Below are 7410 nucleotides of genomic sequence, written 5' to 3'. Positions count from 1 at the left end.
AGGTAGACCAATGTGAACTTGGGCGTTTCCTACCAGTCTGGCATTTATATCACTTCCTCTCTTTGCAGGTTATCCCAGGCTGCTTTTCTCTTAAGTAGAAGTACTATGTGGGTATTGTATTCTGCAGCATTGCACAACTTGATCAAGACAGAGTAAGTGTCCTCGAAGATCTTCTAGAAAGATAGTCAGAAATGAAAATGCCAAGGAAAATGAAGCCTACTTATTTTGTGAAGAATCTAGCAAGGTTTGAGCATTGAATAATGACCCACAAATAATAATGATAATACCTTTGCTTCAACTCAGAGAAGCAGAAGAAAAACAGCATGGCCTAGTGGATAGAGCAGGGCCCTAGGAGTCAGAAGGACCTAGATTCTAATTCTGCTCCTCCACTTGTCTGCTGTGTGATCCTGGGCAAGTCACTTCACTTCTCTGTGCCTCAGTTACCTCAAATGGGGATTAAGACCGAAAGCCCCATCTGGGACAGGGTCTGTGTCCAACGTGATTAGCTTGTATCTACCCCAGCCCTTAGTACAGTGCCTGGTACATAGTAAGTGCTTAACAAAATGCCATAATTTTAAAAAAACCTCGTTATCCATCAATATTAGCAGTCATGCTGTACTTGGTCAAGAGCTTAGTACAGTGTTCTGAAATAAGACAGCACTGAATAAATACCATTGTTTGATTGATTAATGTACAGAGAGAGAAGAATCAGTCATGGTGGTGGAAATGTACTACAGGTAACGCTCCACGTATGGGGAGATGTGCTTCAGTGTTTGGAACCTTCTCGAACCTGTGTGGCTCAGGAGTTACCTAGGGACTGACAAAATGCACAACCAGGCCGAGGTCATAGCAACTGGCATAACTTGGCAGCAAGTTCAGACCCGGGAAGCTCCACGCTTGGGTCATGGCTCAGCTCCTTTTTCTGTTTATTTATTGATTTTTTTGGAGCTGTTCTACTACTTTCCAGCTTGGGCTGAGGCGGCCCAAAGGATTAAAGGCTGCTCCCAGGAATATTTGCCCACACTTCCCCTCACTGCCACTCATTGCAGCAACGCTCCCAGTAAAGGTGGGTGCGGACAGTGGAGGGCACCTAGCTTCTTCTGAAATCTTGAGTCGGAGGGCCCATCCTGATTTCAAGGGGCAGAGAACCCTATGGTGGAGCTTGTGACTCTTGCCCTAGGATTAGCCCTGCTCTAATTGGCACATACCCTTTACCCTCTCCACACCACGGATGCAAGGGGGTGGGCAAAATGGTTGGAGAGACAGGCCTCCATTGCCCTCAATGATCTACCAGATCCCAGATTCCAAATCCTTCTTGGCTAGGAATTATAGGCGGAGGTCACCAGGAAGGAGACAAGACAGCCAGCTACCTCCCCCTCAATCTTATTGATCCCCCAGTAGGGAGGGGCAGAGAAGAAAAGGGAGTTTGCCATGGGCATGGATATTTCTCGGCACAGCTCCGGCTCAGAAGCCTTGCTTTGGAGTGGAAAACAATTCCTCTTCCATGTTTAATTGCACTCATAGAGTGCAAAAAATGACTTAATAACAATCAGTGAGCATCTGCTCCAATTAAACTGTACACTGAGAGAGGACTTAGGCTCCTGGCCTACCCATGAAGAGGCCATGTTTGCTTTTCTTGATTTGACTGCTGTACTATCTCCTCTCAGTCAATCAATCAATCAATCAGTCATTGATCATTATTGAGCACTTACTGTTTAAAGGACCCTGAGAGACCTGGTGAGTGTCTATGAATATGGGTGAATTTGTTTGGTTTACGGGTGAATTTTCTGCTTTTGCAGTCTTCTTGTCCATTTTTCAGACCCTGCCACTGCACACCATGTGTTAGACTGACCTCCGACTTTGCAGATAATGTCAACTACCATTAGCCATAATAGTATTTATTAAGAGCCTACTTTATGCCAAGCACCGTGTGCATAGCGCTCGGGATATTGTAAATGCCTAATAGATACCATCGTTAAGTGCTGGGAAAAATATATATGGATGAGACACAAACCTAGTCCCTAAGGGGCTCATTATCTGAAGAGGAGCAACAGGAAGGAGCTCAGTAACAAGCACATTAGAAAAGATGAAAGATGAAAAAAAGGAAAATGGGGAAGAGACTAATAGAACCCCACGGCTGGCCAAGAGAGGACAGACCTGAGGAGTGAGAGTGCATGAGAGGAACAAGAAATAGAAACCAAGTCCCATCATAAGGGGACAAGGAACAGCGTCCCCCCAAAATGGGACACACACACACACACACCCCGCCCCGAGATGTAGTTGATATCACACGCATTATGCCAGTGTGCGCGGAATTGTGATGATGTCATGCGGGTGCCACTCTGACAGGCATCAGTCCCATTCCTCCTGAACTGAGAGTGTTTTACTGGGGCACCCTAGGATACCCCAGTCGTGCTACGACCTTTTCATTCTCCTTCCAGCTCCCTTTGAATGCAGCCATTCTCTCTGGATCACAGAACTAGCCAGCAGGAGCTGCACGGGAGGGAGGCTCAGTGTGGAAAATAGAAACGCCAGAAATAATGAATACGGCTGGTATCGTATTTATAACAGACAGGGGAAGACCAGCCTGCCCGGCATAGAACCAGATAATTGAACCAAATGGCCCAGCCTGCATTTTAACCCTCACTGGAGGGCAGAATAAGAAATGCAAAGTCATATGCCTGGCTGATTCAAGAACATGCAAACCCAACTACGATGAATAGTCTTCTAGACTGTGAGCCCACTGTTGGGTAGGGACCGTCTCTATATGTTGCCAACTTGTACTTCCCAAGCGCTTAGTACAGTGCTCTGCACACAGTAAGCGCTCAATAAATACAACTGAATGAATGAATGAAGTGGGGTGAAAGAGATGAGAAGCAGCGTGGTTTAGTGGAAAGAGCACGGGCTTGGGAGTCAAAGGTCATGGTTCTAATCCCGCCTCCACCACTGATCAGCTGTGTGACTTCGGGCAAGTCACTTGACTTATCTGTGCTTACCTCATCTGTAAAATGGGGATTGAGACTGTGAGCCCCACGGGGGACAACCTGATTACTTTGTATCTACCCCAGTGCTTAGAACAGTGCTCGGCACATTGTAAGCATTTAACAAACAGTATTATTATCAATCAAGCAATCAGTGTTTTTCTGAGTGCTTACTGTGTGCAGAGTAGTAAACTAAGCATTTGGGCAAGTAGACTATAACAGAGATGGTAGACCCGTTCCCTGCCCACAACGAGTTTACAGCCTAGAAGGGGACCTTACAATCTGCAGAGTACTGCTGCTCCATCACGCCCCGGCCACCCCGGACAGTAATGAGTTCTGGGCAGCTCAGCTTAGAGACCCCATCACTTTCAAGAAAATTGCAGTGGAGAGGTTGAGAATCAGCACAGTATAGTGGATAGAGCAAGTGCCTGTGACCATAAAGTCATGGGTTCTAATCCCAGCTCCGCCGCTTGTCTGCTGTGTGACCTTGAGCAAGTCACTTCACTTCCTCTGTGCCTCAGTTACCTCATCTGTAAAATAGGGATTGAGACTGTGAGCCCCATATGGGACAGGGACTGTGTCCAACCCAATTTGCTTGTACCCACCCCAGGGCTAAGTACAGTGCCTGGTACATAATAAGCACCTAACAAATACCATAATTATTAATATTATTATTATTCATTCATTCGATCATATTTCTTGAGTGTTTACTTTGTGCAGAACTCAGTACTAGGCACTTGGGAGGGTACAGTACAACAATAAACAGACACATTCCTTGCCCATGACAAGCTTAGAGTCTACAAGGGGAAACAGATATTAAATAAATTACAGATAAGAACATAAGTGCTGTGGGTTTGGGAAGGGGGATGAATAAAGGGAGCAAGTCAGGGTGACACAGAAGAGAGTGGCAGAAGAGGAAAGAAGAGCTTAGTCAGGGAAGGCCTCTTGGTGGATATATGCCTTTGATAAGGCTCTGAAGGTGGGGAGAGTCATTGCCTACCAGATATGAAAAGGAAGGGCATTCCAGGTCAGAGGCAGGATGTGGGCAAGAGGTCTTCTGCAAGATTGATGAGATCGAGGTACAGTAAGTAGGTTAGCATTAAAGGAGTGAAGTGTGCAGGCTGGCTGGTAGTAGGACATAAATGACAGTACGGAGGTAGAAAGGGGCAAGGTTATTGAGTGTTTTAAAGTCAGTGGTGAGAGTTTTTATTTGATGTGGAGGTGGATGGGCACTTTCACCATGTGCCACCTTAGAGAGGGGAAGAGGAATATATTCATTTTGCCTCTACCAGTTTTGCAAGGGGCTGAGCCCTCTCTCCTGACCCCCATTATTATTATTATTATTGTTATTCATTCATTCATTCAATCGTATTTATTGAGCGCTTACTGTGTGCAGAGCACTGTACTAAGCACTTGGGAAGTACAAGTTGGCAACATATAGAGACGGTCCTTACCCAACAGTGGGCTCACAGTCTAGAAGGGGGAGACAGACAACGAAACATATTAACAAAAGAAAATGAATAGAAATATGTGCAAATAAAAAAAGTAAACAGAGTAATAAATACGTACAAACATATATACAGGTACATATTCATTCATTCAATCATATTTACTGAGCCCTTACTGTGAGCAGAGCACTGTACTAAGCGCTTGGGAAGTCCAAGTTGGCAACAGATAGAGACGGTCCCTACCCAACAGCGGGCTCACAGTCTAGAAGGGGGAGACAGACAACAAAACATATTAACAAAAGAAAATGAATAGAAATATGTACAAATAAAATAAGTAAACAGAGTAATAAGTACAAACACATATACAGGTACATATTCATGGCATAACAATGATAATAATGGTATTTGCTAAGTGCTTACTATGTGCCAGGCACCATACTAAGCCCTGGGGTGGGTACAAGCAAATTGGGTTGGACACAGCCCCTGTCCCATGGAGGGCTCATAGTCTCAATCCCCATTTTACAGATGTAGAGAGAACTGAGGCCCAGAGAAGTGAAATGACTTACCCAAGGTCACACAGCAGACAAATGGCAGAGCCAGTATTTGCACCCACAACCTTATGACTCCCAAGCCTGTGCTCTCTCCATTATACCATGCTATGCCTCTGCCATCCTCTCTGAGAGTGCACCATGAGGCAGCTGTCTCACTCACTTAACACCTGAAGCCTGTCCTGGCCAAGAGACTAAACAAGTAAAACCACTTAACCTCTCTGGGCTTCAGTTTCATCATCTGTTAAATAGGAATAAAATACCTGCTCTCCCTACCTCTTGTATTGTGAGTCTCATCTTGATTATCTAAGTGCTAGCACAGCGTTGAATGCTTAGCAAGCCCTTAATAAATACCATTTTTTAAAAAAGAGACATGAGCAGGTGTCTTTCTATGATACTTCGGACCAAGACTCTGGTAGAAGTCTCTGACATCAGAATGGTAAACTGTGCTCCTTGATTCAACAGCTTGCAGTCATGATGACTCCCAAGGAAGTTATATATTGAGAAGAGATTAATGCAGAAGGGCTGTTTTCTAAGTTGGACATCTAGAATTCCCAAGCAGAACTTGAGAATGCAGTGCATGAGGGGGCAATCTGATAGAGGGAGGAAATGCACCTTCAGGAAGATGTCCCTGGGGTACGGGAACCCCCTCTCTCCTCCTCCTTACTCTTCCCGGCTTAAAGCTTTACTGAAGGCACATCTCCTCCAAGAGGCCGTCTCTAACTAGCCTTCCTTTCCTCTTCTCTCACTCCCTTCCGTGTCACCCCGACTTGCTCCCTTTATTCATCACCCCACCAGCCCCACAGTCTTTGCACTTATGTCCATATCCGTAATTTATTTATATTAACGTCTGTCTCCCCCAACTGTAGACTGTAAGCTTCTGTGGGTGGGGACTGTGTCTGATTATTGTGCTTTGCACACAGTAAACTCTCAATAAATATGAATAAATGAATGAATGAATGAGGAGCCTGCACTTTCTCAGAGCAAAGGGGTCCAGGAGTGGCCAGTGGCCTAACTCAGCCTTGGCCCCTTGCCAACCCCTCCTTGCCAGAATGATGTCAAATGGGATTTCACCAATATTCTGAGGTCAGAACCCTATCTTCTCTCCTGATAATTCCATCATCAGTAGCATATATTAAGCACCTACTAGACCCCAGTACTTGGGAAAACATGATTGAAGTAAAAGATATGGATTCTGCCCTTTAGTAAATGACACTGTTCTGGCCAAAAGGGGTGGATCTCTGATCTTTGGAAGAGTGCAAAGAGAAAGTCATTTCTTCTAGGAAAATTGAAGCAGCCTAACGAGGAGAGAAAATTGGAGGTGTTTAGAATCAGCTACTTCCTGTCCCAGGACTAGTGGTCCTATTTATTATGCCCTACCAGCAAGAGAGGCGTGTAGCCTAGTGGAAAGAGCACAGTCCTGGAAGTCAGAGGACCTGGGTTCTCAACCAAACTCCACCACTGGTCTGCTGTATGACCTTGAGAAAGTCACTTAACTTCTCTGTGCCTCAGTTACCTCATCTGTAAAATGGGGATTAAGACTGCGAGCCCCACCTGGGACGTAGACTGTGTCCAGCCTAATGGTCCTGTATCTAACCCAGGGTTTAGAACAGTGCCTGGCACACAGTAAGTGATTAACAAATTCCATTTTGAAAAAACCCTTAGTCCTTTTTGTTCCCAATCTGCTGTGGAAGCAAGAAAGAAGAACCCTCTCGAAGTTGAAAATATATTTTTAAAACCTGATGAAGGTCAGAATGAGAGATGAAGTGGAAGGGTCATAGCAACCGTTTAGAAAAATGTAAATTATTCATCATATCATTAATGTTTCTTCCTAGAGAGGAGGCCAAAGTAATAGTAAAAAACTTAATTCTTATGGAAACCTCAGGCCTGGATAAATTTTGATCGATTTTTTTTCTGGCAGTGACCTAAATAGAACTCTGGCAAAATTAAAGGTTTTATAACAGATTTTGCCTGAACCTAGGGTTGAGGCTCTAATATAATTCTATAAGGTCAAGAAACTTAAAAGGGAGACTGGTACCTTGATTTGAATTCACACTACAACTGACATTTTGGCCTCATGCCTCCAGGGAAATCTTTGATCTTTTAGGCCAAAGAAGACTCAGACATCTTATTCAAAGTTCACTTGAAGAGAGTTCATTAATGCTCTCCCCAATCTCCCTTTTTTTCTTTCTTTATAGATAAAGAGAAGAACTTCAGAAGTGAACACTTTCATTGTGTAAATGCCTGGAAACCTGTGCCACAATCTCAAAATGTTAGTTTTTGGTAGAAATGCAATTCCTGACACAAATTTTTTTATGATATTTTGTTAAGCACTTACTATGTACCAGGCACAGTACTAAGCACTGGGGTAGATCCAAGCTAATCAGGTTGGCCGCAGTCCGTGTCCCACATCGGGCTCACAGTCTTAATCCC

This window comes from Tachyglossus aculeatus, assembly GCF_015852505.1.
Source record: "Tachyglossus aculeatus isolate mTacAcu1 chromosome 12 unlocalized genomic scaffold, mTacAcu1.pri SUPER_6_unloc_1, whole genome shotgun sequence".
Lineage (NCBI taxonomy): Eukaryota > Metazoa > Chordata > Mammalia > Monotremata > Tachyglossidae > Tachyglossus > Tachyglossus aculeatus.
This window is presented reverse-complemented; position numbering follows the sequence as displayed.